At 41.5% G+C, this 25,991-nt stretch overlaps 1 long non-coding RNA gene across 1 annotated transcript in view; it reads right to left on the bottom strand.

Moving 5' to 3' along the window:
- Positions 1-6,015: 6,015 nt before the first annotated feature.
- Positions 6,016-25,991, bottom strand: part of LOC145545027 (uncharacterized) — a 49,714-nt gene continuing 29,738 nt past the window's right edge. Inside the window, exons 3-5 of the long non-coding RNA XR_014081801.1 lie at positions 10,796-10,993; positions 9,539-9,674; positions 6,016-6,454 (exon numbers count right to left, since the gene is read on the bottom strand). This is a non-coding gene — a long non-coding RNA (uncharacterized LOC145545027). The remainder of the gene's footprint in view (positions 6,455-9,538; positions 9,675-10,795; positions 10,994-25,991) is intronic.

Below are 25,991 nucleotides of genomic sequence, written 5' to 3'. Positions count from 1 at the left end.
CTCCTCTCAAGGCGCTGCAGTAACTAGTAGCTTGATGGTGGGCAACATTCTTTGTTTACTGATCTGGCAGGTGAAAAAACAATTTCTTTGGTTCTCAGTAGGTACCTGAATTGAGAAAGAAGGAAGCCAGAGGAACTCCCCCGGTGGTCCAGTGGTTAAGAATCTGCCTTGGAATGCAGGGAATGCGGGCTTGATCCCTGGAAGGGAAACTAAGATCCCACATGCCCAGCAACTAAGCCCAAGTACCTCAACTCCTGAGCCCTCCTGCCACAACTAGAGAGTCCGCATTCTCCAAGGAAAAAATCCCACGTGCCATAGCTAAGACCCAAGGCAGCCAAATAAACATGAAAAAAAAGAATGACACAAGAATCATCATTATTATTATTTTGGCTGGGCCATGCAGCATGCACGAAAAGGATTGAAAATACAACCCCTGCAGATGAAGCATGGAGTCTTAACCACTGGATCACTGGGGAGGTCCCAGCAAGGAATTTTTTAAACAGGGAAATTATGTGCAAAGTGTGGTGGTGGGAGCAACAGTGATGTGACGTCCACAAGAAGGCAAATGGCTTGTTAGACTGGGTCAAGGGTCGAGTGTTGCCAGGTGATGAGAAAACACAAATGTGGGGAAGCTTGTAAAAGACCTTAACTGCTAGGAAAAAGTTACTCTTCTTTCCAGGCAGAGTTCTTATCAATGATTCCTGGGCCACGTCAGCATCTCCTGACCTTGTACTTCACACATGGCCCAGGCATTTAAACACCATATTAGATGAACAGCCTTTTAAATACCACTTTGTCGCATAGCCAACAAAATTCCAGAGGAATAATTGGTATTTGGAGCAATTTCAAGGACCTTACACAGAATTCTCAGAATCAGGTTAACCAAATTTACTGTAGTTTGTTAAAACCAAAGTTCTACATCAGCAAGTTGAAGGGTGAACCCTTCATTAGATAATTTTACTGGAAATGGTAAAACTTTAGCTCCTGAATTTTTCCAAGGACAACAGAAAAGGTTACTGGAAAAGCAAATGTGGGCCAAAGTTTAAATAATCTTGTTTGACATTCAATCTCATAGCAGCAATAGCTGCCCTCCTTGTGGTTTTCAGTACGTTCTTAAATACTGCCACCCGGTGGAAGTTTGCTAGAACTGCTGTGGGAACACCCAACATGTTCTCTATTTCAGTCTGCTGCTGCTGCTTCTGCTAAGTCGCTTCAGTCGTGTCTGACTCTGTGCGACCCCATAGACGGCAGCCCACTAGGCTCCCCTATCCCCGGGATTCTCCAGGCAAGAACACTGGAGTGGGTTGCCATTTCCTTCTCCAATGCAGGAAAGTAAAAAGTGAAACTGAAGTCGCTCAGTCGTGTCCGACTCTTAGCGACCCCATGGACTGCAGCCTACCAGGCTCCTCCATCCATGGGATTTTCCAGGCAAGAGTACTGGAGTGGGTGCCATCGCCTTCTCCCTATTTCAGTCTGACCTCCCTCATCTCTCATCTCTTGTTATTCCCATGAAATCAATGACTAGAAGCTAAGGGAACAGTAAAACGCAGCAGTAGTGCTAACAATTTGTCTTTTTCTCTTTATGTTTTATTTATTATTGCTTTTAATGAATTTAAAATTGTAAAGAATTGCTAAGAGGTTGAGTTTTTGAACTGAGGCAGATCTGGTTCAACTAGGACTCCGTCACTTGCTAATTTTGTGGTTTTAGGAAAATTGCTTAATCTTTCTAAACTTTGGATTTGTTGTTTAGTCACTCAGTCGTGTTCGAGTCTTTGCAGCCTCGTGGACTGCAGCACACCAGGCTTCCCTGTCCTTCACTGCCTCCCAGAGTTTGCTCAAACTCATGTCCATTGAGTTGGTGATGCCATCCAACCATCTCATCCTCTGTCCTCCCGTTCTCCTCCTGCCTGCAATCTTTCCCAGCATCAGGGTCTTTTCCAATGATTCAGCTCTTTACATCAGGTGGCCAAAGTATTGGAGTTTCGGCTTCAGCATCTGTCCTTCCAATGAGTGTTCAGAGTTGATTTCCTTTAGGATTGACTGGTTTGATCTCCTTGCTGTCCAAGGGACTCTCAAGAGCCTTCTCCAACACCACAGTTCGAAAGAATAAGTTCTTCTGTGCTCAGCCTTTTTTATTGTCCAGCTCTCACATCTGTACATGACTACTGGAAAAACCATAGCTTTGGCTATACAGAACTTTGTCGGCAAAGTAATGTCTCTGCTTTTTAATACGCTGTCTAGGTTTAATCATCGATAAATTGGAACATTCTGAAGAGTAAAGCTGCTACACTGAAAGGACAAGTAGCTGTCTATATTAATGTATGTGGAAAATCACACATAAATTAAGTAAGCAGAGCAACTGATACAATAGTGTGCTACATTTGCTAAATAAGATTTTACACGTGTACACATACTTGTACTCAGTGATCCTGACTGACCAATCAGAACAGGTGTTGACTTTTAACAGCCAATAGCGCGGGACTTCCCATGTGGCTACAATGGGTAAAGAGCCTCCCTGCCCATGCTGGAGACCTAGGCGGCGTGGATTCTAAACTCTAGGTCAGGAAAATCCTCTGGAGGAAGAAATGGCAACCTATCCCAGTATTCTTCCCTGGAGAACCCCATGGACAGAAGAGCCTGGTGGGCTACAGTCCATTGGGTCGCAAAGAGTCCAATACAACTGAAGCGACTTGGCATGCTGATACCAGCCCCACCTGTCCAAAACCTGTCTGCGCTGCTTATTTGCCTTGGACACTCAAGCAGCGGGTTTCAATGCTTGCCTCTGGAAGTGAGACAGAGGTGATAAAGAGCGGGGAGGAGATCCACTTTCCTACTGTGTCCTTTTCTTTACAAATTTTATTTATTCATTTATTTTTGGCTGCGTTGGTTCTTCGTTGCTGCCTGCAGGCTTTCTCTCGTTGCGGTGATGGGAGCTACTCTTCATCATGGTACGTGGGCTTCTCATTGCTGTGGCTTCTCTTGTTGCAGAGCATGAGCTCCAGGCATGAGCAGACAGACTCCTATCCACTGCACCAGCAGGGAAGTTCTGTTTCCTATTTTTTTAACCAAACACATTTATTACCGATTCAAAAAAATTAAAATAGTTATCTTATGCAAGAAAAAATATACCAATAATTACATGGTTTTATAACAGAATTAAAATGGTATTTTAAGTCTCTTTTCTGTTTTACTATTTTAATTACTCATTAATTTTAAAACTAGGAGAAGTTTTGTATACATTCTGGTAAAATATTCTTAATCTGCTCATTTCATGGCACCTGTATATTGTGTCCTGTTTGTTAAGTGGTGGAGAAGGCAATGGCAGCCCACTCCGGTACTCTTGCCTGGAGAATCCCATGGACAGAGGAGCCTGGTGGGCTGCCATCTATGGGGTCACACAGAGTCAGACACAACTGATGCGACTTAGCAGCGGCAGCAGCTGTTAAGTGGGACCATTTTGTCTAAGTTCCTTTAATTTTGATGCTAGTTTTGCACATACCAAAGCTTTTCAGTTTTTAATCAGTCCTCTTACTTTATATGCATTAACTTCTATGTATGAAATAAAGCATACTTCATTCAGTTCATTCTTTGATGCTGCCATTTATCATAATATGAATTATTTTCTGTATTAGACAAAATAGAAACAGGCAAGGCCAACCTTGACTTGTCTCTCTTTGAACAACAGTTCCTACAGTAGTGATGGTGAAGTGGATGGGACACTTTTATTGAGCTATTTTGTCCTGTTTAGACAACTAAATATTTGAGGGTTTTGTTTTTTTCATTGCTGTACATCAGAAATTCTGCAGAGTAAAGAGTTCTGGCCTCTGGAGGTATTTGTCTTGTATCCTTTGTTCCATGTTCTAATCTCTTATGGATTCTGTCAACTTTAAAATGGGGCTTATAAGGGTATGGAGGGAAAGATTATTGGCAAAAGAAGCTGAGAAAGGTGAGCCGAGGAAAGCCCTTTGCCGGGCTTCTCACTGAAGATCACTGGACACCTGAATTCCTGATAGACAAGGACATAATACTCCATCTGTCCTGAGACCCTAGGCCTGCTTTCCTCAGTGATGCAATCCCTAGGTCTAGCTCAGGGCTTGGCAAACATGTAACTGAGCAGAACCTCTTGGGCCCTTCCTGGGACAGGACTTCCCCCATATTCTCTGCTTTAGCTCCTCTCTGAAGTACCAGAAGAACAGTATTGGATACAAATTTCTGAGTTGTTTTGCAGATATGAAAACCCTTCCCACCAAATGGGAGATGTTAGCTAAGTGCATAGCCCCAGGCCTCCTGGAGCTTAGAGACTGATCATGTTAAACCCGGTGACAGCACCCTGCTGCCTCACCATCAGTCAGAGAATTGTGTGTAAGCTGATCACCTGCCCTGTGACACCTCCCCTCACCTGCCCTTTAAAATGCTTTGTTGAAACCCTTCAGGGGTGGCGCTAGTGGTAAAGAACCTGCCTGCCAATGCAGGAGATGTAAGGGACACGGGTTTGATCCCTGGGTTAGAAAGATCCTCTGGAGGAGGGGCAAGGCACCCCACTCCAGTGTTCTTGACTGGAGAAACACATGCAGAGAGGAGCCTGGCGGACTAGAGTCCATGGGGTTGCACACTCTGTTCATGGGGTTGCACAGATTTGGACACAACTGAAGTGACTTAGCACGCACTTCAGGGAGCTGGAAGCTTTTCAGGGCATGAGCCACCTTGTCTCCTTGGAAGGCCTTGCAATAAACTTTTCTCTGCTTCAAACTCCAACATTTCAGTTTGTTTGACTGCAGTGTGTATCAGGCACATGAACTTGCATTAACAGCGTATGTTCAAAGAATGTTATTTGGGGAAGTAAATGAGATAAATGGCATATGGTGTCCACAGCCTCCAGCTTCTTTAAAAGTAGCACCACGGTGGCCATCACTGGCTTTTGAATCTCAAATCTCTTCTCTCTGAGGTTTCTGACCTAAGTCTAGCAGGGAAAATGATTTCCTCACTCATCACTTTTTTGGGCAAGCTCTCCCCACATCAAGCCAGGTACAAGCTCCTTCCCAATAAGTCCCGGATCATATGGGGAGATAGTCTTGGATATCTGGAACTGTTAGGTAGTTAGAATAGGAAAAAGGAGTCCAGAATGGCGGTGGCTAAAAGACAAGGAAGGGAAAAGCCCTTGAAAACAGAACAAAGGAAGGTCCAAGGACCATAGTGAGGACCTCAGGTACTCCTGTCTAGCCCAATTTACATAGGGCAGACCCAGGGGGAGGAAAAACATATAAAAAGAGGAGCCAAAGGGCCAGGGGTCTCTCTCTCCTCACCGCCCCCCCCCCCCCCCCCCCCGCCACGCGCTCTTTCTCTCTCTCTCTCTCTCTCTCTTTTCTTTGCGTCTTTGGGTCGGCATGCCCTCATGCCTCGAGGATGTGTTTTCCTATTATTTTCTAAATAAAACTGAGCTCTAACATAGAGCTGTAACACTGATCTGTCCAAGAGCTATAACACGGTCTGTTCAAGACCCGAGAGCTATAACACGGGTCTGTCTGAGAGCTGAGACACGCCGAGGGCTTTAACGTCCATTGTTTCAAATTTTTGTTGAGACAAGACAGAACCGAGGAGATTACACTCCCCTGACAGAACCATCAGTTCTTGCCAAGGGGTGTGGAGCTGCTGTGAAATTACATAACCATCTGCTTTCATCCACCTTTCTACTGCAACATGCCCTTTGTCTTCTACTGTTTATTTTATGGCCAGATTTCTACAACTAGCCCTGAATACAAAAGTAGGATTTGTTTTATGTCATTATAAAGAAATCCTTGGGGACAAACAGCATTCCACTTCTGCAGTCGCTTTCTTCTTCACCACCATTTTCTTGCCCTTTTCTGATTTAAGTGTTCCTGCTTCTTTGCCCTGAAGCATTTCAGATACTGTTTAGTACCTGTTTTCTGAAGCCAGCCTCCCGCTTCAGTCTACCTTAGGTCAGTTTTTAGGGTATAAAAACCAAGGGGGAAAACAGTGCCTTTGGAAGACCTCAAAATTTTTTTTTTTTTTTTTTTTGCAAGCAGACAGGATTTATTATAGAAAAGGAAAGTACAAAGTTCTCAGCATAGACACTGAGAGGGAGTAAATAGTCCTCAAAAATTGTATTGATAGCATTCTATTCCCTTCTCATTTCTGAATCAAATTAAACGAGAAAGAGCTATTATTTCTCCACCACCCTTATAAACCTTGGCTTTAAAGGCGTCACATAGAATCTATAATCACTGTAAACCTCATACCCCAGTCTTGTTAATACTGGTGTCTGGGTCATTTTGTTACAGCAGGCAGGTAGAGAAAATACAAGCAGAGAAATGCGGGCAAAGGTCAGGTGGCAGGAAATCACAGGTCTTGAACACAGGGGAGTTCCATGGGCAGGTGAATAAAAGTAGGAACCTCCAGACTAACAGGAAACCACATCTTTTGGGTGATTAGAGTCCTGCAAGCAGACAAAGAGAGGTTGGGAAAGATGGGACTCTCCTGCCTTGAAATGTAACTCGTTGTTTATTATGCTCTCTTTGTAATAAAGTTAGCCTTGCAGATAAGAAGCACCCATCATTCACTGATGCCATGACACTTCTGATTTAAACTAAATAGGGTCAAAAATCCCTCCTCCCCTTGGGAAGATGGAGCTGGAATAAAAATCAGGGAATACAACCCCCCAAACTCCTCCTTCCCCAGCGAATATTCTGCCCTTTCATTTCTGTGCCTCTCATAACTGGCTTGGGCTTCTCTGGTAATTCAGACTGTAAAGAATATGCCTGCAATGCAGGAGACCTGGGATTGTCACAAGGAAGATACTCACAGTTATTTCTAATACCATCAAGTGTTCTGTCAATGTTCAAAATTTCCCATAGTCTCAATTTATTTCGAGCTCACTTTTGCTATCATTAGGTTCTAAATAAGACTCATGCACTGCAATTAGCTAATCTGTGGTATCATTTTACATGTTTCTGTAATTTCAGAAAAGTGATCGATTTAGTCTTGATGAAATTTAGATTTAATTCTTTGCAAGAATAGTGGATAGTGATCTTTTAATAGGAGGCACCTATTGTCTAGTCTGTTCTCTTTTTGTGATTTTAGAAGTTCATGAACATTGTGTAAATCTATTAACACATTAGAGCTTGTAAGAGTGATATGCATTGGAATATCACTATTTTAAAATTCCTTTTTTTATTAGCTGAAATATTAATATTTCTATATAGAGAACTTTCTCTGGAGAAGGGCATGGCAACCCTTTCCAGTATTCTTGCCTGGAGAATCCCGCGAACAGAGGAGACTTGTGGGCTACAGTCTATAGGGTCATAAAGAGTCAGAAACGACTGAAGGGACTGAGCGCATAGAGATCTCTAGCCCCATTACCCATTGAATTACTCTGAAGTATAATTTATATAGAAAAAGCAGGATGAAGTGTGGTCCTTTCCTTTTATTTAGTGGACTTCCCTGGTGGCTCAGATAGTAAAGCGTCTGCCTATGATGCGGGAGACCTGGGTTCAATCCCTGGGTCAGGAAGATCTCCTGGAGAAGGAAATGGCAACCGACTCCAGTATTCTTACCTGTTTTCAAAATGACCATGTTCCCTATCATTCTCCAAGGATGATCAATGAGTTTGCCTGTTCTCTTGCTTGAATATTATCACAAACGATGTGATATGGTTTGTGATCATATCACATGGTTTGTGATAATATTTTACACGTTATAACATACACACATATTTTATGTGATTGCATTTATTACTCTTCTTGGTGTTCTAATTGTCTAACTTTGGGATGGTGGGAAACTTTTCAGGTTGAACCGTGAGTTTTTTGAAAATAATCTGGGCAATGTTCTTGCTTTTTGACCCAACAAGAATGTTCAAGTTTATCTTGTAAATTTCTTGCTACAGATCTGGAATCAGTCAGTTCTCTAAGAAGCCCAGGTTCCACCTAATTGGAAAAAAAAATTTAGATATCACAGTCTGGGCACTGAGGATACTCTTAGTACTGACTGCAGTCCATGGGGTCACAAAGCGTTGGACACAACTTAGCAAATGAACAACAACACAATCCATAGAGATGCATGGAGCATGGAGGTAGTTCTCGCTCTTTTGTAAACTCTGCAGAGTGCTCGATCATGTAAAGATGTATTGTTTAAACAATTAGTCCCATTTTGATGAGCTTCTGAATTGTTTTTAGACTTTTCATATAACAAATAATGTTGCAATAATTTTTTTCTTTCCTTTTTTGTTTGTTCTCTTTGTTTTTTGTTTTTGCAATGAATAATCTTGAGCAAATGTATTTTTTATCTTGGTAGTGTATTGGGATTGATTTCTAGAAGTGGTTTTTTGCTGGATTAACAAAGAAAGGATTTGGGTTTTTTCCTAATCTTAATGCATGGTCCTTGAGGTGTGTAACTCTTGCCATGATCATGGCAGAAATGGGGATTCTTAAGATATCAGTGCCCATGGCAGTGGGGCAGTGGTTTAAGAAATGTTATCAACTTAGACTATATATATGTGATGTGTATACATGATATATACATGTATAGAACTACATACAATTTTTATAAAACTTTAAACCATAATTAAAAAAAAAATTCTGTCATTTCCTAGAATGAGAGATGATTGCTCTTCTTCTTAAAAGCACTTTATTTTCCCAGGAATATTAGACTTTCCTCCCAATGGTTGCTATTTTATTTCTCTGACAAAACTAGAAAGCATAAATTTATTTCAAATATAATTTCTGGGATTTACATAGCTTAACAGTTTTTGTGCTGGAATGCCTTTTTGTATTTCTATTTTAGGGAAAAGTCTTAGAAAAATCCAACATTTAAAGGAACTGAGTTAGATACTATGATTTACTAGAGATGAACAAGGAGGATGACAGTCTTTGGCAGGCCTTGAGGAGAAAACTAAAAAAGTTAGCATTTTTACATTTAGAACTTTCCATATGCCTGTTGCCAGGCTAGATTAATTCAGGAGTCTAGTACCCTCTGCTTTTCCAATATCCATCTCTCCAGATCTTACAAGATTACAGCCTGTGCAAGGGGCTTTGTCCTGTTATTCTAGTGTTATCATTCGAGTCATCAAAGTGAAAGTGAAAAGTGAAGTTGCTCAGTCGTGTCCGACTCTTTACGACCCCATGGACTGTAGCCTACCAGGTTCCTCTGTCCATGGGATTTTCTAGGCAAGAGTACTGGAGTGGGTTGCCGTTTCCTTCTCCAGGGGATCTTCCCCACCCAGGGATTGAAACCGGGTCTCCCACATTGTAGGCAGACGCTTTACTGTCTGAGCCACCAGGGAAGTCCAAACATTATCAAATATTGTATAATAGCTCTTTTCTTTTTCTGTTGTGAAAAAAAATGACTGCATCACTGAAAACAGTTAATCAACCATCTGAATGCATTAACCAGTGTGCAGAAGAGGCAGAAATAAAAACTCACTTTTAATACATGATGAACATGTGACAGACATAACGCTAGTTAAACTCTTTTCCTAGCCAATCTCATCTAATTTTCAAAAGCCTTATGAACATTTCCAAGTTACCAAATTGAGGGTCTGATGTCAAGCACCTTTTTCAATCCCATCCAGATGGTCAGATGGTGGTAGAATGTAGCGTGACCTCAGAATCCACTCTCTGAATCAAAGGACCATACGACTTGCCAATGTGCCCCCTCTGGAGCTGCTAAAAGGAAATGTCAGGTATTATTTCTAATTTCAAATCATTCAGATTCTGTTGAGGTAAATGAATGTAAATGAATTTCAAACCCAAGTGATTTGAGAATAACTATATATATATATATATATATATATATATATATATGGGCTTCCCAGATGGCTCAGTAGTGATAAGAATCTGCCTGCCAAGCAGGAGACACAGATTCGATCCTTGGGTTGGGAAGATCCCCTGGAGAAGGAAATAGCAACCCACTGCAGTATTCTTGCCTGGGAAATCCCATGGACAGAGGAATCTGCTGGGCTATAGTCCATGGGGTCACAAAGAGTCAGACATGACTTAGCGAATAAACAACAACAACAATACACTGTATGCAAATATGTAATTGTATCATTCATACCAAACTCTGTGTGTGTATGCATATTTGTGTGTGTGTGTGTGGGTGCACAGGTAGAGTTGATGGAATGATTATGAAAGAAGGAGTAAGTTTAATCTTTAAACTAGACTGAACTTGCTTCCAAATCTGGTTTCTCTACTCTTTCTCTACTCACTCTCTGTGTAAATGTGGGTCAGTTCTTAACTGCTCTGAGCCAAAGATTTGTTGATTCTTAAACAGGGATAACAATTCTTCAAGTTTTTCTGAGAATTTGGGAATAATAATAATAATATATGTATAAAATATTTAAAAGAGTGTCTAACACATCACAAGAAACATCCCTAATGATAACTGTAGTGATCAGAACCACTTGTAAATTATCTTTAAAGCATTTTCAAGGTGGTCCAGTTTGAAGTTTGGCCAAGAGCCAGGTAGTTGTCTAAGACAGAGTGGAAGGAAATAGAGGTGGAAAGAAAAGAAAGCATGAAGACTTGAAGGCAGAAACAAACAAGTTATGCAAGTGTGCAGTGAAAGAAGGTTGGTTTCCTGAACAGAATTTGCATACTGTGTAGCAGGAGATGATGTTGCTTAGTGAATGGTAGAGGTTTGGCATAAAAAGATGTTTAGCAATTGTAGCAGTCAAGTCCCCCTGCCAAGCCATTATCAGACACTTTAAACCTCCCCTGTTGAAACAATGGTATCCTGAATTTTACCTGATTTTATCATGTTGACAACTGCCTAGGAAACATACCTAAGAACCTGAGATATGCAAATAGATGACAAGGTGTCCCCCTTTGAAAGCTGCACTTCCTTAATAGAATACCTATCAACTTTAAGTTCTAGGTGAAAACTTTTGGAGGCAGAGTTCCACAGGAATGGGAAAAGGATGCAATGATTCTTAAATCTTTTCTGTGGTCTTTAGGTCCGAAAACTCACACCCTTTATGTTCCTGGGTATCGAGAAAAAAAAGTGAGTTAGAACAGTTGAAATTCCAACTGGTATGGGTCAAATAAGTGACACAAAAGTATCTGGTAATTAGACATTTTTTTCAGAGTCTGTACAACAATGCATTTCCCAAGTGAATGAGTCCTATTTTGATCTCTCCAATGTGTTACTGTGTTTGAGCATCTCCTGTGGAGGTGTGGGTCAGCAGTGGACTGCCACAGGGACAGGAGCTCTGGGTGCAGTAGCCTTGGGTATGGCATAAGCCCTCTTGAAGGAGGTCGCCATTAACCCCACCATAGAGCTGCCAGAACTTACACAGGACTGGGAAATAGACTCTTGGAGGGCACAAATGGAACCTTGTGTGCACCAGGACCCAGGAGAAAGGAGCAGTGATCCCGCAAGAGACTGACCCAGACTTGCCTGTGAGTGTCCAGGAGTCTCCAGCGGAAGCATGGGTCAGTGGTGGTCTACTGCAGGTTTGGGGGCACTGAGTGTAGCAGTATATGTCTGGGATCTTTTTAAAGAGGTTGCCATTATCTTCATTACCTCCACCATAGTTTAGCCCCAGGTAAATAGCAGGGAGGGAACACAGCTCCACCCATCAACAGAAAATTGGATTAAAGATTTACTGAGCATGGCCCCGCCCATCAGGACAAGACCCAGTTTCCCCCTCAGTCAGTCTTTGCCATCAGGAAGCTTTCATAAGCCTCTTATCCTTCTCCCTCAGAGGGCAGACAGACTGAAAACCACAATCACAGAAAACTAACCAATCTAATCACATAGACCACAGCCTTGTCTAACTCAATGAAACTATGAGCCATGCCTTGTAGGGCCACGCAAGATGGACGGGTCATGGTGGAGAGTTCTGACAAAATGTGGTCCACTGGAGAAGGGAATGGCAAACCACTTCAGTATTCTTGCCTGGAGAACCCCATGAACAGTATGAAAAGGCAAAAAGATAGGACACTGAAAGATCAACTCCCCAGGTCAGTAGGTGACCAATATTCTACTGGAGATCAGTGGAGAATTAACTCCAGAAAGAGTGAAGAGACTGAGCCAAAGCAAAAACAACACCCAGCTGTGGATGTGACTGGTGATGGAAGCAAGGTCTGATGCTATAAAGAGCAATATTGCATAGGAACCTGGAATGTTAGGTCCACGAATCAAGGAAAGTTGGAAGTGGTCAAACAGGAGATGGTAAGAGTGAACATTGACAGTTTAGGAATCAGCAAACTAAAATGGACTGGAATGGGTGAATTTAACTCAGATGTGGGCAAGAATCCCTTAGAACAAATGGAGTAGCCATCATAGTCAACATAAGATTCCAAAATGCAGTACTTGGATGCAATCTCAAAAACGACAGAATGATCTCTGTTTGTTTCCAAGGCTAACCATTCAATATCACGGTAATCCAAGCCTATGCCCCAACCAGTAATGCTGAAGAAGCTGAAGCTGAACGGTTCTATGAAGACCTACAAGATCTTCTAGAAGTAACACCCCCGAAACATGCCCTTTTCATTGTAGGTGACTGGAATGCAAAAAGGCAAAATGGTTGTCTGACGATGCCTTACAAATAGCTGTGAAAAGAAGTGAAAAGCAAAGGAGAAAAGGAAAGATATACCCATTTGAATGCAGAGTTCTGAAGAACAGCAAGGAGAGATAAGAAAGCCTTCCTCAGTGATCAGTGCAAAGAAATAGAGGAAAACAATAGAATGGGAAAGACTAGAGATCTCTTCAAGAAAATTAGAGATGCCAAGGGAACATTTCACTCAAAGATGGGCACAATAAAGGACAGAAATGGTATGGACCTAACAGAAGCAGAAGATATTAAGAAGAGGTGGCAAGAATACACAGAAGAGCTATACAAAAAAGTTCATCATGACCCAGATAATCACGATGGTGTGATCACTCACCTAGAGCCAGACATCCTGGAATGTGACGTCAAGTGGGCCTTAGGCAGCATCACTACGAACAAAGCTAGTGGAGGTGATGGAATTTCAGTTGAGTTTTTTCAAATCCTGAAAGATGATTCTGTGCAAGTGCTGCACTCAATATGCCAGCAAATTTGGAAAACTCAGCAGTGGCCACAGGACTGGAAAAGGTCAGTTTTCATTCCAATCCCAAAGAAAGGCAATGCCTAAGAATGCTCAAACTACCTCACATTTGCACTCATCTCACACACTAGTAAAGTAATGCTCAAAATTCTCCAAGCCAGGCTTCAGCAATACGTGAACCTTGAACTTCCAGATGTTCAAACTAGTTTTCGAAAAGGTAGAGGAACCAGAGATCAAATTGCCAACATCCGTTAGATCATCAAAAAAGCAAGTGAGTTCCAGAAAAACATCTATTTCTGCTTTATTGACTATGCCAAAGCCTTTGACTGTGTGGATCACAACAAACTGTGGAAAATTCTGAAAGAGATGGGAATACCAGATCACCTGACCTGCCTCCTGAGAAATCTGTATGCAGGTCAGGAAGCAACAGTTAGAACTGGACATGGAACAACAGACTGGTTCCAAATCGGGAAAGGAATACATCAAGGCTGTATATTGTCACCCTGCTTCTTTAACTTATATGCAGAGTACATCATGCGAAATGCCAGGCTGGATGAAGCACAAGCTGAAATCAAGATTGCTGGGAGAAATATCAATAACCTCTGCCGGAGTCCAGCTCCAGCAGGTCCAGGGGTTCCCTCAGGATGGACGGCGTCGGCGATATGAATGAGAAGACACAACGAGTCTCAGCGTTTCCAAGTGTCTCCCAAGTGTCTTCCAACTTTATTATTTTTAAGACAGCTTTTATATTTTTTGTGGTACATAGAAACAAATGTAAAGTATAGAGTCATACCAATTCAGCTTAGGGGACATACCAATTTAGCTTAATGGGCCTATCAATTCAGCTTAATAGGCCAGCAGTTTTGACCTTCATCGAAACCGTTTGCACGTTTTCAGTTACCAAAAGCCTCATTTTGTTTACATCATCTTCTGGCCTGGGGGCCTGCTAACATCTTGTGACTCTCCATTGATAAGGGTTGATCAGTCAGAACACTTCTGTATCAGGCACAGCAGGAAAGAATTCATCAGTAGAAAATTTCAAGGTAAAACCTGTTTTCGGTAATTTACTCTACACCTTGAGCTTAACAGAAAAGAATGTGGTCCCATAAAGTCATAGAAGAGCAAGCTGAAGGTCAGCTCTACGTAAGAATCATCAGTTAAATCTACAATTGTCTTATTATTTGTATTAAAGCTAAACTTTTATTTATATAAATTTTTAACTATTATGCTTTCATTATATAGGCTAAATACGTTAAGAGTAAAAACATAGTGAGTGAATATAGACTAAGTAACAGTTTCATAAAGCAATATTTCTTATATTTCCTAACAAGCCTTTTTTCCTGTGAAGGGTTTTGTGCCCATAAGGGCTTTCTGTGTGGAGGCTCTCAATATTATTTTATTATTAAGGAGCAGTCATGTATATTAGCTCTAAAGGCACAGGCTTATTTATTAAACAAACTAATATGTTAGCAAAAGGAATTTAGATCAGCATACTCTATATCCCAGATAATTTTATTTAGGGTGCAACCGTTCAGGGGCCTTGTTGATTTGAGGTTTCAGAATGATCTATTTTAGAAGGAAATCGGGAAAGGCCTTTTGCTTAAGTCATAGAAAATAAGAAGAGGTTTTTTATAGTCAACATCAGAAAGACAGGTATCTTTAAGGTGAGCGCTGAGGCAGCCTTCCGAGAATCCCTGAGGCCTGAGAAGCGAAGCCGTGCTCAATCATTCCTCTTTCCCATGACTCTGTCATGGGTGGGATCTCGTGGGCTGGCTCCCGGCAAACCTCAGATATGCAGATGACACCACCCTTATAGCAGAAAGAGAAAAAGAATTAAAGAGCCTCTGATGAAAGTGAAAGAGGAGAGTGAAAAAGTTGTCTTAAAGCTCAACATTCAGAAAACTAAGATCATGGCATCCAGTCCCATCACTTCATGACAAATAGATGGGGAAACTGTGGAAACAGTGGCAGACTTCATGCGTTCCAAAATCACTGCAGATGGTGACTGCTACCATGAAATTAAAAAAGGCTTACTCCTTGGAAGAAAAGCTATGACCAACCTAGACAGCATATTAAAAAGCAAAGACATTACTTTGCCAACAAAAGTCTGTCTAGCCAAGGCTTTGGTTTTTCCAGTAGTCATGTATGGATGTGAGCGTTGGACAATAATGAAAGCTGAGTGCCAAAGAATTTATGCTATTGAACTGTGGTATTGGAGAAGACTCTTGAGAGTCCCTTGGACTGCAAGGAGATCCAACCAGTCCATCCTAAAGGAAATCAGTCCTGAATATTCATTGGAAGGACTTATGTTGAGGTTGAAACTCCAATACTTTGGCCACCGGATGCGAAGAACTGACTCATTTGAAAAGACCCTGATGCTGGGGAAGATTGAAGGCTGGAGGAGAAGGGGAAGACAGAGGATGAGATGGTTGGATGGCATCACTGACTCAATGGACATGAATTTGAGCAAACTCCAGGAGTTGGTGATGGACAGGAGGCCTGGAGTTCGGCAGTCCATGGGGTCGCAAAGAATGGCACGGACAGGACTGAGCGACTGAACTGCACTGAATGTATTGCCTGTATTTTTGCATCTTTGCCACCAGATGGCAGTGATAACCCATTCATACATTTTTCCACATCCAACCCCGTTCCTTATTCTTCTGCTTGATGTTATTCTACCAATGAATCAATGACTAAGTTAAGATCGATGCCTAAAAATTCTTCCTGTATTACCAGTGACAAGCCAGCATACTAGAGTCATAGTATCCTGGTGTAAAAAAGGTGCCAAAATGTGCACTGGGGCATATATATATATGTTAGTCGCTCAGTGTGTCCAACTCTTTGCTGGACTATGGACTGTAGCCCACCAGGCTCCTCCGTCCCTGGGATTCTCCAGGCAAGAATACTGGAGTGGGTTGCCATCCCCTTCTCCAGGGGATCTTCCCAACCCAGGGATCGAACCCATCCTCCCGCACTGCAGGCAGATTCTTTACCATCTGAGCCAAACCTTGAAGAAAACACTGGAAATAAGGTGATCTTATGTGGAAGTTGGAATGCCCTTCAGTAAGAAACGACTTTAGTAAACAGTAAAAGATTATCTCGGATTCCATGCATTAAAGTCTATGTAAAACTATTAGTTTGCAGTGGGAGAAATCTCTTTTTGGGGTGTGGTTGCATACATGTGACTTGAAGCATTATCTGTCATAAACAATCCTTGTCACATCCTAGGCACAACTCCCTTAAGGATGAAGGAGTGAGACTGTCCACAGGTGAAATGGGACCTGACATGACCCTGGTCTCAGTTTCACTTAATTACCCTCCTACTCAATTTGCCTTAATATGGCATATTTTCTTTCTCAGCTCTTTTCTCCAAGAATAATTTTCTTAGTTCAACTATCCTGTATCCACAAGTCCATGTTTCAGCTTGAGAAACAAACTTTTTCATGTAACTTTTTCCCTCCCATGTCTTAAAAATATCTATGAAAACCTTGTAAAGATTGAACAAAAACACACTGTAATTGTGCTGAACCAAAACTTTGCTTGGACATTCTTCTTTAAACTTGGCTTGATGAGGCTGTTTTTAAACCAAACATTTCACACTCAAAATTCAAGAGACATGGAAAAAGAGCTAGAAATGGATGGTTTTTTTTTTTTTCATTGTATTTTTAGATTGTGGGGTTTATCTGGATCATTTTCAATAGCTTGGAGTGATAAGTTGATCTGATTTTAGCTGCTGCAGAGAAGGGTAATTTTCAGGGCTTCTTCCACTACTGAGGATGTGGCTACAGACCAGGGAACACAAGTTTTATCAGTGAGATACAGTTATCTTTACAATTATAATACATAGGTCTGGGTATGATTTGGGCACTTTCTTGCATTCCAGATACATGGACATGGATATAAAATGAAGATAACGATGGCCACATGAGGATTCACTGAGACACAGGCTAGGAAGTGCCAGCACACAGTTGATACTCAACAATGGTGAATTCCCTTTTTCTCTTTCTCAATCTACTCCCAGGATAAAAGCAGGCTGATTCAAACTTAACTTACAAAGGAGCAAAGCTCTATCTTCCACATTGGTTGCACTCTATAAGCATTCACTTCCTTGTCTCCTTTTGGTCTGGAATTTTCCTAAAGGCATTTCCCCCTACTGGGGAAAAGAATTTTCAATTCTCATGCTTATCGCAGCTTTTGAAACACCTCTATGAAAGTGGAAAAAAAGTCAAAGTATTAGTCGCTCAGTCTTGTCCAGCTCTTTGCAACCCCATGGACTGTAGCCCCCCAGGCTCCCTGGTTTGTGGAATTCTCCAGGCAAGAATACTGGAGTGGGTAGTCATTCCCTTCTTCAGGGGCTCTTCCTGACTCAGGGGTTGAACCCAGGTCTCCTGCATTGCAGGCAGATTCTTTACCATTGAGCTACCAGGGAACCCCCAAACACCTCCATGAGTGTCTGCCCAGTGCACTCCCAGAACTAGCCTGAATTTGTGAAATGGGAGGAGGGAGAAGGAGAAGCAGAAAGGACCAAAGAAATCACATTTCTTTTCTTTGGGCAAGAAACAGTGCTCCTCATTGGAATGATTTAGTCACTACTCAACCAAATGTGGGGCCAGAAGAAGTAAAGCCAATCTACGGACATCAGGTTGTGGCGAAGGAAAGTGCCATGTTTATTGCAGGTATCATACAAGGAGTGGGGGGCAATGAACACTCATAAAGTCCAAACTCCCCAGCAGGTTTCAGGGTAGCATTTTTAAAACAAGGTGGTGGAGGGAGTTGCAGGATACGTGATCAGTTCACGCACAATTCTCTGATTGGTTGATGGTGAGGAAACAGGCCAGTGTCACAGGGGTTCACGTTATTAATTCTCAGACTCCAGTAAGTCTGGGGGCTATGTGCCCATGGTCATCATGTAGTCAACTTCTTCTGTTTGGTGGAGACTTTAGTATATGTGGTGGCTCAGTTGGTAAAGAATCTGTCTGTAATGCAGGAGACTCGGGTCCAATCCCTGGGTTGTGAAGATGCTCTGGAGAAGGGAACGGCTACCCACTCCAGTATTCTTGCCTGGAGAATCTCATGGACAGAGGAGCCTGATGGGCTACAGTGTATGGGGTCTCCAAGGGTCAGACATGACTGAACGACTTTCTCTTTAGTCACTGTTCAGTTCAGTTCAGTCGCTCAGTCGTGTCCGACTCTTTATGACCCCATGAATCGCAGCACGCCAGGCCTCCCTGTCCATCGCCAACTCCTGGAGTTTACCCAAACCCATCTCCATTGAGTCAGTGATGCCATCCAACCATCTCATCCTCTGTCGTCCCCTTCTCCTCCTGCCCCCAGTCCTACCCAGCATTAGGGTCTTTTCCAATGAGTCAACCCTTCGCATGAGGTGGCCAAAGTATTGGAGTTTCAGCTTCAACATCAGTCCTTCCAATGAACACCCAGGATTGATCTCCTTTAGGATGGATTGACTGGATTTCCTTGCAGTCCAAGGGACTCTCAAGAGTCTTCTCCATCACCACAGTTCAAAAGCATCAATTCTGTGGCGCTCAGCTTTCTTCACCGTCCAACTCTCACATCCATACCTGACCACTGGAAAAATCATAGCCTTGACTAGACAGATTTTTGTTGGCAAAGTAATGTCTCTGCTTTTAAATACGCTATCTATGCTATGCTATGCTATGCTAAGTCGCTTCAGTCGTGTCCGACTCTGTGCGACCCCATAGATGGCAGCTCACCAGGCTCTGCCGTCCCTAGGATTCTCCAGGCAAGAATACTGGAGTGGGTTGCCATTTCTTTCTCCAGTGCATGAAAGGGAAAAGTGAAAGTGAAGTTGCTCAGTCATGTCTGACTCTTAGCGATCCCATGGACTGTAGCCTACCAGGCTTCTCCGTCCATGGGATTTTCCAGGCAAGAGTACTGGAGTGGGGTGCCATTGCCTTCTCCGAAATACGCTATCTAGGTTGGCCATAACCTTCCTTCCAAGGAGTAAGCGTCTTTTAATTTCATGGTTGCAATCACCATCAGCAGTGATTTTGGAGCCCCAAAAAATAGAGTCTGGCACTGTTTCCACTGTTTCCCCATCTATTTCCCATGAAGTGATGGGACCAAATGCCATGATCTTAGTTTTCTGAACGTTGAGCTTTAAGCCAACTTTTTCACTCTCCTCTTAGTCACTGTAGAACAACTCAAGAATGTGCACCAGATACTATCTTCTGTGTACTTTCAGTTCAGTTCAGTTCAGTCGCTCAGCCGTGTCCGACTCTTTGCGACCCCATGAACTGCAACACGTCAGGCTTCCCTGTCCATCACTATGTACTTTAGGGAGGAACTAAAGATTCTGTGGCTGTCATGTGGCTGACTTACTGTGTAAATGGTTACCAGTTTTCCTGGCCTAACTTTCTATTTTTTTTTATCACTACATGTTCACCTCCTTTTAATCATTAATTATGGAGCCAGGTTTTTGTGATTCAGAGGAGGGCTAGTAATGACAACCCACTCCAGTACTCTTGCCTGGGATACCCCATGGACGGAGGAGCCTGGTAGGCTGCAGTCCATGGGGTCTTGAAGAGTCGGACACGACTAAACGACTTCACTTTCACTTTTCACTTTCACGCATTGGAGAAGGAAATGGCAACCCACTCCAGTGTTCTTACCTGGAGAATCCCAGGGACGGAGGAGCCTGGTGGGCTGCCGTCTATGGGGTTGCACAGAGTCAGACACGACTGAAGCGACTTAGCAGCAGCAGCAGCATAAACAAGAGGCAGGCAGAGGACGCAGGGGAGGGGTCTGTTCCAGGAAGGCCCCAGAGGAACCTGGTTATACGCGGTTATAATTGGAATAATTTTAGTGACAGTTAAATAAGGTAATTCAGTGCTTTGAAACTTTTTGTTAAAAGGACAAAGAGACTTAAGAGCATGGCTTTAATATAGAAAGTGAAAAAAAGTGAAAGCGTTAGTTGCTCAGACATGTCTGACTTTTTGCGACTCCAAGTACTGTAGCCCACCGGACTCCTCTCTCCATGGAATTCTCCAGGCAAGAATACTGGAGTGGATTGCCATTTCCTTCTCCAGGGAATCTTTCTGACCCATGAATTGAACCCTGGTCTCCTGCATTGCAGGAAGTCACCCGCATTGCAGGCAGATTCCTTACTGACTGAGCCTGAAAGTCTGTGTCTTCAAGGGGCCTCTAATATCTGTCTCCACAGACAAGATTAAAACTGTATCACATATTTCTGTGAGCTGTGAATCTGGCTACTCAGCATTGACTGATTAATACTTCATTTTCAAATAGCTTTAAACTTTATTTTTAAAATAGAGGATAATGTTCCCATGGAATCTTGGCATTTTGAAAGAATAACTTGTATGTTTAAAAATCTGCCTGGGGACACTGGCAGTATTAGGAACGCACAAACCACATGGCATTTTGGCAAACCTGTGTGACCAAATTCTATTTGTTCAATAGAAGCCTTATTCTAAAATGTCGAGTGCTCCATAGCTTCTGGATGTCAGTGTGGTGGTTGGAAAACTTTTCGGCTGGGGAGTAGTGATTCTTATTCATCTTCTGGTGGGGATGGAGGAATTTGCCTTTGTGGAGAGCGCTTCCCAGTGCAGATACAGAAAGATCAATTGCCCCCACCCTCTTACTCTTAGTCCGTTGGTCCTAAGTTGCTTCAGTCATATCTGACTCTTTGTAACCCTATGGATCTCTGTCCATGGGATTCTCCAGGCAAGAATACTGGAGTGGGTTGCCATTTCCTTCTCCAGGGGTTCCTCTTAGAGAAATTCTGAAATTCAGTGAGGAAACCAAATGAGGTAACTTCAAATTGCAGTGTTAAGGTTTTTTTTTTTTTAGTTGGGGGCTAATTACTTTACAATATTGTAGTAGTTTTTGCCATACATTGACATGAATCAGCCATGGGAAAGATTTTTCTTTAATAATATAAATTGTTTGAACTCTGTCTTTGCAAAGTTAGAACATTTTTCTCCCTAAGTTTAGATTTAGACTGCCTCAAGCCTAACAAATGTTTCATGCAGGAGTATAGATGTGTTCCCCCCTCTCTCGAGAATTTCCTTATAGGAATGGGAGACCAAGGCTGTGTGATCACTAGAGTGTAGAGCCTAATTGTCACATCATATGAGAAGATGCCTGAGCTCAGTGGTAAAGAACTCGATCCTATACAAGGAATTATGTACAACTGACTCTTTTGATTGTCTTGGCAGGATCATGTAGCCAGAAGACCCTTTGTGAAGAAGAGTAGAAAAGGGAGGAAATCTTTTCATATGAGTGTGAATGCGTGTGTTTCTATTCAGTTGCTTCAGTCGTGTCCGACTCTGTGACCCTATGGACTAGCCCACCAGGTTCCTCTGCTGTGGGGTCTTCAGGCAAGAATACTGGAGTGGGATGCCATGCCCTCCTCAAGGGATCTTCCTGATCCAGGGATCGAACCTGTATCTCCTATGTCTCCTGCATTGCAGGCAGGTTCTTTACCACTGAGCCACCCAGGAAGCACCGAGTGTGTATACACATAGAAATATGTGTGTGCACACACACATTTACATACACTAGTTTAGAAAATCGTATCAATATGTTTCCACTTAAAATTCAGGTGTGGGAAGGTGTGCGGGTGTGGTGTTTCATTTTTGGTTTTGTTCTGGGAGGCTTAAGGAGAAGCCAGACCAACTTTGTTGCAATTTGAATTTTTAAAAACTCTTACATAAAACTGATCTAATTCTTCACTTCAAGGGTTGGGCTATGGGTGGCAAACTGGGATTCCCTTAGACCTCTAACCAGCTTTCTCTTTTTTTTTCTTCTGTTTTAAGTCGTGTACTATATATATTTTTTGAATTCTGGCTAAGGACCCCAGAAATTTCTCCTGGTGACCACCCTTTTCTCTCCTCTCTAAAGCCAACCCCATTGTGTATTCTGAGCTGGTATCTCAGACATGAGATGGGACTTCAGAAATTTGATGGTCCACATGCCTGGAATAGATGCAGAGACTACAAGTTGCCCCCAAACATTCATTCTCTCTCTGTTTCTTACAGTAGAATTCCCAACTTTTAGATGGGCATGGCTATCCAGCTTGTTACATTGTTGGACTACTATACAGCTAAATTCTAGGAAGTAGGAAAATATCAGAAGTAACATGTGCTTTTTCTAGATCAATTAATCTTAACTAGGAGTAATTTTGCCTACCCCTCACATTAGCAATGTTTGATTGTCACAACTTGGGGGTGCTACTGGCATCTAGGGGGCTTCCCAGGTGGCACTAGCAGTAAAGAACCCACCGGCCAATGCAGAAGACATAAGAGACACAGGTTGGATCCCTGGGTCAGGCAGATCCCCTGGAGAAGGGCATGGCAACCCACTCCAGTATTCTTGCCTGGAGAATCCCATGGACAGAGGAGTCTGGCAGGCTGTAGTCCATAGGGTTGCAAAGAGTCAGACAGGAATGAAGTGACTGATCATGCATGCATGCATATGGTGGGTTATGTTTATTTGTTTTTACTTAACTGTAACCACTTTCTCCCACATCAAGTATCCCAGTTCTCATGAATACAGGAGAAAGTAAAATTAGAATTTCCCATAATTACCCTATTACTTTATCCTGTGTTACACAGAGAATAGTCTTAAAATAGCATACTAAAATGATTATGATTAAAAATTGCTAAGGATTTTAAAACTATTTTTTGAATATGTTTTATACATTAAATCCAATTTTTTATAACTTCACTGTCTTGCTTAAAAATAAAGACATTATATATTATACTCTCTTCTTTTTTTCTCACTGTCAGTTCTACAAGTAACTACTGTATATGTTTATTACTCATCATCTGCTCTAATGCTGATAATTTTCTATTCATCTTCATTGTCTAAAGTACATTCTGTAGTAGATTTCTAATGAAGCAAATAGAAACAATATTCCCTGAGTTGTTAGATGTTGATAAAAATTTGCTTGTGCCTTTTATATTTGAATATGAGTTTTATGAGGTATAAAATCTGTAGCTCACATGTTCTTTCTTTGAGTATCTAAAATATTGCTCTATATTTTGTATTGCATGATTTTGTATTAAGTAATAAAACATTACTTCAAAAAGTCTGAGGTTGATCTAATTTTCTTCCCCTTACATAATTTCTTCTTTTTTCATATTGATGTTTTTTGTTGACATAAACTGTACGTATTTAGAGAATATGTGGTAGACAGCCCTCTCTAATGGCTCCAAGATTCCACTTCTTAGTGTACAAACCCTATATAATACCCTCTGTTATGGGCTGAATATGTCTCCACAAAAATTCGTATGTTGAAGTTCTAACCCCTAATGTGATGGTATTTGGAGATGGGCCCCTTGGTAGTAATTAGTACTCAATTAGCCCCTAAGGATGGGAACCTCCTGGTGGGATTAGTGGCCTTAGGAGGAGAGGAAGAAAGAGAGAGGAGAAAAGCTAAGTGAGGACATAGTAAAAAGCAACCATCTGCAAGCCAGGAAGAGAGCTCTCATCAGGAACCAAATCAGCCCTGATCTTGGACTTCCCAGTCTCTGGTACTGTGAGAAAATAATTTCTGTGGTTTAAGCCATCCAATCTATGGCATTTAGTTATGGCAGCACAGCTGACTAAAAATCCTCCCTTGAGTTTGGGCGGGACCTGTGAATACAATGAGATCATCATGCTGAGATTATGTTATGGAAGACTCTATTGGGATAGACTGGAAGGAGATCCTCCTGATTGCTTTGAAGAAGTAAGTATCTATGTGTGAAAGGGCCACGTGACTAGAACTCTCAGTCTCTAGGAGCTAAGAGAACCCCTGGTTGACATCCAGTAAGAAAACAGAGATCTTAATCCTACAGTCACAAGGCACTGAATTCTTAGACCCCAGTTTTTCAATGAGATGACAGTTATAGCTGACACCTTGATTTAAGTCTAGATCTTGACCCAGTTAACCCATACTTTGACTAGGACTTCTGACCCATGGAAATGGTGAAATATTAAATTAGTGTCATGTTAAGCAACTAGGTTTGTGACAATTTGTTATGCAGCAATAGAAAACTTATGCAGGTATCTTCTCGGTGGTCCATTGGTTAAGAATCTGCCTGCCGATGCAGGGGAGGACATGGGTTTGATCCCTGGTCCAGAAACCAAGATCCCACATGCTGTGGAGTAACAGAGCCCGTGAATTGCAACAAAGACCCTGTGCAGCCAAAAAAGGAAACTAATGCAGAGTATGATTTGGTAAATTTTAACATATGCACATGTGGGAAATCATAAACAAAATCAGGATGATAAATACACTAAAACACCTTAAATTCCCTTATACTCTTTTGTAATCTATCCCTTGCATCCTGTTCCAACCTCCCCTCTTCCCAGGCAAGCACTGAACTTCTTGCTATACTGTAGATTATTTTGTATTTTCTAGGCTTTTATAAAAATGGAATCGTACAGCATGTACTGTTTTTTGTTTGGTTTGTTTCATTCAGCATAATTATTTTGAGATTTATCTACCATTATGGTATATAACGAGTTCAGTTTTTTCTTTGGCTGAGTAGAATTCAATTGTATGTGTTTACTACAAATTATTCATTCATTCAACTGTTGATGCACATTTGGGTTGTGTCTGGTTTTTAGCTATAACACATGAAGATGCTATGAACATTTGTGCATATGTTTTTGTTTGGATATATGCTTTTATTTTTCTTGGATAAATATCTAGGAGTGGAATGCCTTAATCATATGATAGATATATGTTTAATTTTATTGAATTCAGTTCAATCACTCAGTCATGTCTGACTCTTTGTGACCTCAAGGACCACAGCACGCCAGGCTTCCCTGTCCATCACCAACTCCTGGAATTTACTCAAACTCATGTCCATCGAGTCAGTGATGCCATCCAACCATTTCATCCTCTGTTGCCCCCTTCTCCTCCTGCCCTCAGTCTTTCCCAGCATCAGGGTCTTTTCAAATGTGTCAGTTCTTTGCATCAGGGGGACAAAGTATTGGAGTTTCAGCTTCAGTATCGGTCCTTCCAATGAATATTCAGGACTGATTTCCTTTGGAATTGACTGGTTTGATCTCCTTGCAGTCCAAGAGACTCTCAAGAGTCTTCTCCAACACCACAGTTCAAAAGCATCAACTCTTCGGTGCTTAGCTTTCTTCATAGTCCAACTCTCATATCCATATGTGCCTACTTGAAAAACCATAGTTTTGACTAGATGGACATTTGTGGCAAAGTAATGTCTCTGCTTTTTAATATGCTGTCTAGGTTGGTCATAGCTTTTCTTCCAAGGATCAATGTCTTTTAATTTAAAATGCTAAATTATTTTCCAAAGATCAATGTCTTTTAATTTAAAATGCTAAATTATTTTCCAAAGTGGTTGTGTCATTTTGCATTCGCAGCAGTAGTATGTGAGAGTTCCAGTGGCTTCACATCCTTGCCAACACTTGACATGATCAGTTTTAAGATTTTTTTGATGTTTTAATAGATGTGTAGTGGTATCTTTACATATCTCTAACTTCCATGTCCCTGGTGGACAGTAATGTTGAGCATCTTTTAATGTATCATTTTTGTATCTTATTTTCTGAAGTGTCTGTTCAAATTTATACATTTTTAATGACATTTAAATTCTTATTACCAAGTTTTGAGAGTTGTAAATGTCTGGAAACAAGTCTTTGGCTTGCCTTTTTATTCTATTCTCTTTCAAAGAATAGACATTTTTAATTTTGATGAGGTCCAGTGTATCAGTTTGTTCTATGTATTGTGTATTTGGAGTCATATTTAATAAATTATACTCTAACCCAGGGTCCCAAAGTTTGTTTCCTATAATTTTTTTCTAGAAGATTTATAGATTTAAGTTTTAAATAGGTCTATGGTCCATTTTGAGTTAATTCTTGTTTATGACACAAAATTAAAGATTGAAGTTCATTCTTTTTTTTTTTTTTTAAATATAGAGGTCCTATTGT

This window comes from Giraffa tippelskirchi, chromosome 4, assembly GCF_054371585.1.
Source record: "Giraffa tippelskirchi isolate mGirTip1 chromosome 4, T2T-mGirTip1v1.2.pri, whole genome shotgun sequence".
In the NCBI taxonomy this organism is placed as follows: domain Eukaryota; kingdom Metazoa; phylum Chordata; class Mammalia; order Artiodactyla; family Giraffidae; genus Giraffa; species Giraffa tippelskirchi.
This window is presented reverse-complemented; position numbering and strand designations above follow the sequence as displayed.